This window comes from Mus caroli, chromosome 11 (assembly GCF_900094665.2).
Source record: "Mus caroli chromosome 11, CAROLI_EIJ_v1.1, whole genome shotgun sequence".
Taxonomy (NCBI): domain Eukaryota; kingdom Metazoa; phylum Chordata; class Mammalia; order Rodentia; family Muridae; genus Mus; species Mus caroli.
The window spans coordinates 58,540,476-58,550,002 of NC_034580.1; the positions used below are offsets into that span (position 1 = coordinate 58,540,476).

The following is a 9,527-nucleotide window of genomic DNA, read 5'->3' on the forward strand; positions in this document are numbered from 1 at the left end:
TGCAGTCTTCCGCTGGTGGTTATCTGAGGATGTCTCCAATTGCTTTCTATTCAGACCACCTTTCTTCTTCAACTGCCATGAACAGAGACTACAGCATCCTCAGAGCTCATCTCAGGAGACTATTCACGTCACTGAACAGTTCACAGCATCTGTAAGGTAGGTGACCGTGTTGTTCCTTCACAAAGGAGGAAGCTGGGATCCAGAGAACATTACTCTGCTCTGCTCACCCCTGGGGCTTCCAGTCCACCCTGTGACTCAAGGCACTGACCCGAGAAGAGACTTGTAAAGCACAAGGCTGTAAACTCCCACTTCAGAAAGACTGACATCCATCTGGACTCACCTGCGTGGCGAGCCACGGTGCTTCCCACAGGATCCTGACAAGGTCTTGCATTGATCTTTTTGCTTTTATGTTCTTTAAACTGAAGACAGAACCTAGGATCTTGCTCATGCCAGCCAAAGACTCACCAGACCACACCCCATGCCTCACCTTGGGTCTTGATGAAGAGAAGGTTTAGATCCACATTCTGTCCAGTGGCCAGCATACTAATATAACAAATTTGTAAAGATCAGGTATAGTCACATAGTGAGAATATAATTTGAGACAGAAGAGGTGTGATAATGAAATGCAAGGTGTTGGATGTGCTGTCACATGGACTGGCCTCTGGATGAGGGGAAGATTGTTCAATTAACCCTAGCAAAACTGAATGGACTTCAATTAATAATATATCAACATTGGTTCGTTGGTAATAATAATAGGAGGCACTAACATAACATGGAACTAGAAGACAAGTAGGCAGATGATAGACAGATAGATGATAGATATAGATAGGTAGATATGTATAGATAGATAGATAGATAGATAGATAGATAGATAGATAGATAGATAGATAGACAGATAGGGATAGACAGACAGACAGGCCCTGAGTTCTTGCAGCCATTTCTCAATACCAAAGGAGTGGCAATCTTTTGTCAATGTCTGTAAGAAACTAGACCCAGCTTCGGTTGGTTTTTTTTGTTTTGTTTTGTTTTGTTTTTGTTTTTCTGTGACCCTTTTTGCAGCAGCCATGGAAGGGTGCCCATTTGTCCTCGCATGATTAGTGTGTGCAGACCCTCTGTAGTGGGACAACACTCTGCTGTTTGGGGTTTCAGCTTTGCTGCTGTTGCACAGAGGAGTCCTAAGCCCCTGCAGTGGCATCTACAGGAAGCTGTGACTTGCTTGTGTGTCTCCCTCCCAAGCTGGGGGTGGCTCTGTGCAACCCCTAGCCTCATCTACCTTGCATGCCCCTGCTAGTATGCCAGACAGCAAGTTTTCCTTCCAAATATGCCATGTATGTGAAATTAGAGAGATGTGTAGTTTCCTGGAAGTTTCCCTTTGGGAAGAGACCCAGTGGTTATAAATAAGCATGTCTCTGTGTCACACAAGTCCATGCACACTCTTTCTTCTTCCTTCCTTGATCCTCAATCTCACTTCAAAGACACTGCCCAACCCCCACCCCTCCGAAGGACATCTCTGTTAATTAATCTATGATTTGCTTCCTTCAGTCTCAGGAAGAGCATGTTAGGTACGGGGTCTCCCATGCTAAGGGATGTTTACTGCTGTAACCCTGGTGCTTTGAAGCACAGCTTCTCAATGGTGCTGAACATTAGAATCCCCTTGGGAGTTCATGGGGGAAAGAAAACTCTATGCCACACCCAAGACCAATTAAACCAGAATTCCTGGGCATAGGGTTCAGGCCTTCTGTGTTTGTAAGTTCCCATGGGTAATTTCACATATCAACTGGTTAGCCTACAAGGACCTACTTGTTTGGCCAAACATAGACCTGGCACCACCTCTCTAAACATCAGCACCTGCTTCTTCCCAGGGTGGGTCTGGAGGATGCAGGCCAGATGGCAGAAGGCAGCTTAGATGTCTGCTTAGCATGCAACACCCCTGTCAAAACTGTCTCTTGCAATGTTCTGAGTTCTGCCCTAAAATGCAGCCAACCACTTATAAAATCTGTCTGGCAGAAGTAAAATAGCCTCGATACTCAGATCACTGAAAGGATATCAATACAGCAACCACCTCTCATATTCTAGAACCTTCCATGGATCCTGAAACTGCAGACAATACCAACCCTTATGTCCACACAACCTTTTCCCTATATATACTGCCCTCCCACAAAGCTGGATCTTTAAGCAGAGTAAGTAAGACATTAGAACTACAGCTAACAAAATAGAACAGTTGTAATCTTCCTTAGTAAAAATTATCTTACTCTAAGTAATGTATTTGTTTCTGAACTTGCAGTTAGGTATCTTCAGCCCATGGTTGACCAAGAGGGGGGAAGGCATCAGACGTCAAAGCTGCAGCTGACGGACACAGTTGCACTAAAAATAAGGAGAAACAAGCCAAGGGATGGATGTCTCTGCCCCTCTTGTGACAAACAGACATTTTGGATTCTTGGAATGCTGGAAGTGGGCAAGGATCCCAGCGAACAGGCAGAGGAAGCCAGGTCACAGACAGAGCTGTGCTTGGAGGGATATCAGGTGTCCTTGCTTAGACGGTCTCACATTTCCATTTATCCATGAAACGTTAGCGACGGTGAGCAGGTTCCCTGGGGAAAACAGGACACTTGTTCAAGAAGACAGGCTTGAGGTCTGGAAACTGCACTCAGGATGGATGGGTGAGAGCTCCCTATCACGTGGGCTGTGCTTTGTAACAGGGCCCTTTCCCAAATGTGTCTTGAGAGCACCTCTTCAGAAATGGAACCAAATCTCCCCTCTGATTTTGACAAGGCAGTCATGGCTGGGCTTCCTCAGATCTCTTCAGCATAACATAAAGTTTATTTTTAGAATAATTCATGGAAAACATTGGTGCTAGCTAATTTGCCTGTTATTAATTGATTTTTTTTTCTCATCCTATTCCCCAAGGAGAGAAGAATTAAAGCGAGTGCATGCACAGCACAGAATGGGAGAAAAGAGAAAGGGAGGAAAGGCTACTCTAAATCCTGCTCTTAATTCACATCGCTATTCAGAAACTTCCATACACAGAGCAAGCAAGAGCTGAAGCAGGGGGCTCTTCATTTCCATCCAGCATGAGACGAGGGGACTTAGGGGGAAATCTGACAAATTATTAATACTAATGTTAGAAAATGGTAGAGAACCCGCACATGCCTTAGGGACCTCACTAGCACCTAAAACCCTGCATTGTGCTTTATTTAAATGAGGACTTGTTAATGCAGACAATATTACCAGGAAGTGGAGTCAGCCCCAGAACAGGATGCTTTAATACTGCATGGAGGGGGGAAAGCCCAAAGAAGAAGCAGATGGCCGTCTCTTTGCAGGAGCCATATAATTTCATGGTGCATTTTCTCTTCATGGCTTCACTGAAATTCAAGCCCAGGGGCCAATTCTTTCTGACAGCAGGATGGACTCAGTAGGCAGGAAGGAAGCAGAAAGTTTTGGGGAGTCTTACAAAAGTGGGGGAATGATGGTGTCCCCTTCTGGACACAAGCCCACTCTTTTTCTCCCATCACTGACTTCTTTGTCTTCAGGCCCTAAGTCTACAGTTGACATCACAGCTCCAACCCTGCCTAGTCATCCATCCGTCCCTCTTACCTCCCCATCACTCTTTCAAGTTCTTGAGGGGATGGCCTGGCTCACCTTTGGGGGTCAGTAGCCAGCTATTACATGGATGTGCTTTAGGGCAGCACCTGGCTGAGGACTGTAAATGGCTTGTCCCCATAGGAGAGCATGTGGCAGGGACCTGCTGCTTGGTCTGTAGCTAGCAGCTCTTTGAAAGGAGTTCTGGCAGCATTTCTCCAAGTGAGATCTTGTGCTATCAACAGCAGCAACAGCCCCTATGATCCTGTTGGATCTGGCCAGACCAGAACCCCAGTGGGGGCTGTTGAATCAGAAACACTGGAGAAAAGGACCAGCAATTTGTACTTTGTGAGCCTTCTAGGAGATTCTGGAGTATGCTTAAGGTTGGAAACCATTGGCCTGGAATAATCCTTAAATGATTGCAAATTCAACACAGCAAACACTGGAAATGAAGGGAGATTTTATATCTTAAAAAAAAAAACCCTACAGATCAATTTTCATCAATAACTGAATGGATAAAAGGATTCAATGTATTCACACATGGAGAATTAGCTTTGAAAAAGAATCAAATTCTGTCATCTGCTATGAACTGACACAGGGGGACCTTGTGCTGAGTAAATTGAGCCCATCACAAGAAGAGAAATACTGTGGGATTGCACACCCATGACATTGCTAACATATCAAGGTCACAGACAGAAGGATTAAAGATTGATACCAGGAGCCATGAAGAATTGGGGATGAGAAGTTGTTAACTGATAATAGAGTTTAATTTGGGAAGATGGAAAAAAAACTGTAGAGATATATGAAGGTGCTGGTTGCAACCCAGTGTGAGGATACTTTGTACCACTGAGTCGGGACTGTAATGTGCAAATGCTTACAGTGATGAACTTCATGTTGTGTGCATTGCAGAGCAATTATTAAAAATATAGATGGAGCAGGGGAGAATGCCTAACTGTAAGCAAGATGTCCACTCTCTGAGTCAGTGAGGACATGGTTATCCCGGCAAAGAAGTTACCATGCCAACAAGAAAAAGAGGGAATGGCCTGGTCAGCTCATGCATCCCAGAAGAAACCACTTTATCACAGACAGCTCATCTCTAACTATCACCCATCTTACTTCCTACAGGCCATGGAACTCAAGTATCACGTGGAAGGGACTAAGCTTGATGTGACAACAGCCATATTGGTATAACATTGGTGTTCCCTAGCAGCTGACCCTGGAAACATCACAAACACAAATGACTGAGAAAATCATTAATCAGCTCATGTACTGGGACATCCCTGACTCTCTCACTGTCCCAAGACTGTCTCAGTTGCTGCTCCAGACGCTTATCACCTTGCCTCCTCTTCAGCATCATCACTCTCACCCTCTGGAACCATAAGCAGAGTTCATTTTATTTTATAAGTTGTTTTGGACATGATGTTTCATCATAGGAATAGAAACCCCAAGATGCCAGATCTGGGTGGTAACAGCAAATGCACAAGATCACCTATTTAGTAAAGGCGTACTACTCCTGGCCACACAGCTTCCCAGCCTCTAGAAGCTTCTGCCTTACATGATGGGGTTGAGGTATTTTGTTTCCTTTTGTTTTCCATTTATTGTGAAGGAAGGACATCTGGGCACAAAGGTTCACACCCCCAAAGGGCCCAAGCACATGCCTCTTCAAGTAAAGATGGGCAAACACAGCCTCACCATTCTTCTTGGGCTCCTATAACATCACTGGAGCTGGGAGGACAATCTGAGGAGTCTGATATAATGACAATCCTTCTCTGAAACAAATCAGACTACAAGAAAGGAAGAAAGAAAACAAAGAAAAGAAAGAAAGAAAGAAAGAAAGAAAGAAAGAAAGAAAGAAAGAAAGAAAGAAAGGAGAGAGACAGAAAGAAAGAAAGAAAGAAAGAAAGAGAGAGAGAGAGAGAGAGAGAGAGAGAGAGAGAGAGAGAGAGAGAGAGAGAAGGAAGGAAGGAAGGAAGGAAGGTTTTTTTTTTTTTAACTAATCAATTTTGCATTTGAAGTGAGAATGGGGGGAATACAGTAGTTGGCAATGAGAATAATCTGTCCATCTCCAGAAGGAAGTCTTCTAGTTTCATCATAATAAATCCATACAAGCATAGTAAACATTTAAAACAACACACCACCACCACCACCACCACCACCACCACCACCACCACCACCACCACCGAGGTGGAGGACAATCCCAGCTCAGGACGCAGGATGCTGTCAAGGGCAGAGGTTATCCACTATTGCTCCTGTCATTTTCCTGTCTGCTCCCCAGGTTTAACCACCTGGTTACAATCTCACATCATGACCACCCAATATCTAAACATCAAAATTGCAGAAAATAAAGCATACATTCTAGAACCTCAAGAAACAGTCACCATGGAAGCAGAAAGCAACTGACAGGAACGTGATCCTGTCTCCTAGAGATGATCAGGTGGTTCCCAGTGGCTTTAAAAGACGCTGACTAACCGAACTCCACTCTACTTAGCAGACTGGGCTTAGTAGAAACTTTAAGATCCTATGGTGTTCCTAAAATCTTTACACATCATGAGAACCGTGAAGGGCCCTCCATCCTAAATCATCCCCTTGGAATTTTTTTTCCTTTTTTTTTTTTAATTAGGTATTTTCTTCCTTTACATTTCCAATGCTATCCCAAAAGTCCCCATGCCCTCCCCCACTCACTCCCCTACCCACCCACTCCCACTTCTTGGCCCTAGCATTCCCCTGTACTGAGGCATATAAAATTTGCAAGACCAATGGGCCTCTCTTTCCACTGATGGCTGACTAGGCCATCTTCTGATACATATGCAGCTAGAGACACGAGCTCCGGAGGGTACTGGGTAGTTCATATTGTTGTTCCACCTATAGGGTTGCAGATCCCTTTAGCTCCTTTGGTACTAAAAATGTGGAACGCTTTACGAATTTGCGTGTCATCCCTGTGCAGGGGCCATGCTAATCTTCTCTGTATCGTTCCAATTTTAGTGTATGTGCTGCCAAAGGGAGCACACCCCTTGGAATTTTTAACTATCCTCTCTCTCTTCCTTCTCCTGCCTTTTTCTCCTCCTCCCATAAACCATGCTGTTTGCTGAAGCCCCGAAGCATTAGCCAACACAATGAACAGTAAGACATAAGAAATCTCATCTTACTGTCAGACAGAATGCTTAGGAAACCAAGGGACATGTAATGACCCATTGGAAAATGCAGTTTAAAAATATGTTTCAATGAAAAATCCACAGATGGCTTTATAGAAATGGCATGGGTTTACTGAGACATGTTTTTAAGTAGAAACTAACATGTATCCAAAAGTAAACCTCTCTATCTTATGATAGCAGCTCTCCAGCCGTGGATAACCTCATTAAAAACCACCAATCATCACTTTGAAATGTGACAAGATAAATATAATGGATATTTGGAAAAGTAAATGGGTATGGAAAGCTGAGATCTTCATTTGTAGATTAGGAAGAGAACTCTGCACATCACGCAGATCTCGTAATCATAGAACCGGAGCACTGGAGAGGCTGTGCTATGGAAGGAACAGAATGCTTGTCTAGTTCAGCGCTCTGGAGACGGGGCAACTGAAAAGCTATTTGTATATCTTCACCTTTTCCAATAGAATGATGTTACCAGTACAATAGATCAACATTGAAAAGACACCATAAAACCGAAAATGAAAAGGAACCCAAGTGCACTGGTACTTAGAGTTAGAAATTCATCATTGCTAATCCATGGAGAGGTAAGGGAAGCTGGCTAAGTCATGGGAAGACAGTGAGGTTAAATGTTTCCCCACTCCTATACCCCAACGAGCTTCAACCAGCTGAAAATTTCAAAACTGAAAGTCAGAGAAGACCTGGGCAGCTTGACTGGGAGACAGCTGTACTTGGAGCAAAGGCGATAATGATCTTACTCTGCAAAATTTCACATGAAAATTTCAGCAGCATCAGTTACCAGGTAAGATTGCAAAGTTAGTCATTGTTCAGGATAAAGCATATATATACATGCTTGACATAAATCTAATGTAAGTAAAATAAAATCTTATTTAAAAAGTAACCTAAAGGATAAAATATTCTGATGGAAATGTCAACAAGAGCTATGAAGGAAGATATTTCACTCCTAACCCCTCCCCATGTATATTTTATGAACAATTAATAAAATGACACTATTATAAATCCCATTTGTGTACTTAAACCAATACAGCATGCCATCAATTCTATCAAGTAAGTCATGATTACAGAGGACAAGCAGACCTATGCTGACAAGTGTACAACGGACTCAGAGTAACTCTCAACCAATGAGAGTGATTAAGGAAAAGAAAATTAGGAAGAGAAAAGGGGAGGCGATAGACAGTCTCCTCTCTGAATGGTGTCTGAACTCTGAGCATCACAGCAAGCCATTGCTGTCTACAAATGACTTGGGCTGCACACATAGCTGCCTTGAGAGGTGTGTGACCCAAGGTGAAGGGTGGACCAGCCCGGAAGGCTCAGAGGAAGAAAATTAATAGCAAATGAAGCCTGAAGCTTTTGCCTGATTAGAGAGACATGTAGATTCTAGCTTTTGACAGGAGACAGCACAGGAGCTGTGGAGTGACATTTAGGAGCTGTCTATTTTCTAAGCAGAAAAAAAATCTTAAGTGGCAGATCCTCATCTGCGGGACGGGGAGAGGGGATGAGAAACCCCACTGGTAGAATGCAATTTAAAGTAAAGATCACAAAGTTAATAGTGCAGGAGTTTGTGTCCAGCACACCTACTGAAGATCATCGTGAGTTGTTGTTGTTGTTGTTGTTGTTGTTAGATTGTTTCTGTCCTCTTCCCTGAAAAGGGAAGCCTCTGAGGGGAAATCCTTCTCAAGCCAAGAACTAAAGGGAAGTGTGGATAAAGAAGGAGTGAGAGTCTCAGAAAACCCTACTAGAGTGCGCGTAAGCTGCTGGGTAAGAGTGTAGCCGTCTCTAAGAACTCACAGAATCAAAATGCTGTGTAGTTCTGAACGAAACTGTAAGAAAAGCATTGCCTCTCTAAAGGAGACAGAGAAACACAGCAGGGCCACATTCAAGGAGAGGCTGTGGAACCACAAAGTCTGCGGTGAAATAAATTGAGGATTCAACTCAAAAGACTGAATGGCAAAGGGAGTTTGTGCATAGCATGAAGTACTGAGAATTGCTCATTACTGAACTTTAATAAAACCGAAATGGCCAGGCATGGTGGTGCACGCCTTTAATCCCAGCACTTGGGAGGCAGAGACAGGTGGATTTCTGAGTTCGAGGCCAGCCTGGTCTACAAAGTGAGTTCCAGGAGAGCCAGGACTATACAGAGAAACCCTGTCTCGAAAAACAAAACAAAACCAAATAAACAAACAAAACTAGCCATAAAATGAAAATGTTTTGTAAATTTATAGATTCTGAAACATATTTTTCCATGTTCCAACAGTTACGTGGAAGGACTAAATTTTGTTTATGAATCTGGTGACAGTTTTAAAATTGTTATTATTTTTGTGTATTTGTGTGGTGAGGCAGGGCATTGCACACATCTGTGTGGGTGGGTGCTGAGGCCAAATGATGGTGCCAGCATGGATGCTGGAAGAGAACAGGACTCAAGTCCTCTGGAACTGCAGCGACAGCTCTTAACTACTGAGCCTCTCTTCTGGGCCTAAATCCAACAATGGTAACAACACAATACACATATTTATTCAGTTTCAGTTTAATAAAAAATTTTACATTTTATCAATAGTCCCCTAAATACTTAATAGCAGTTATAAGTTGTTGCTAATTAAATTTACTCAAATATGAGCCAAGAATAAATGATGGCTTCTGAGGAAGGAAAAGTCAATTATCCTGATGGGTGTGGTCCCTGGAAGAACAGCTGCACAGGAGAGTATAGGCAAGGGCAACACATATAGGAGTCAATGGATTCTCTCTCTCTCTCTCTCTCTCTCTCTCTCTCTCTCTCTCTCTCTC

At 43.3% G+C, this 9,527-nt stretch overlaps 1 non-coding gene across 1 annotated transcript; it reads right to left on the minus strand.

Annotated features, from left to right (window-relative positions):
* Window positions 1-6,478: 6,478 nt before the first annotated feature.
* On the minus strand, window positions 6,479-6,585 carry LOC115032584. Its single transcript, XR_003838229.1, has one exon. It is a non-coding gene; the product is annotated as a U6 spliceosomal RNA (small nuclear RNA).
* Between the last annotated feature and the right edge of the window lie 2,942 nt (window positions 6,586-9,527).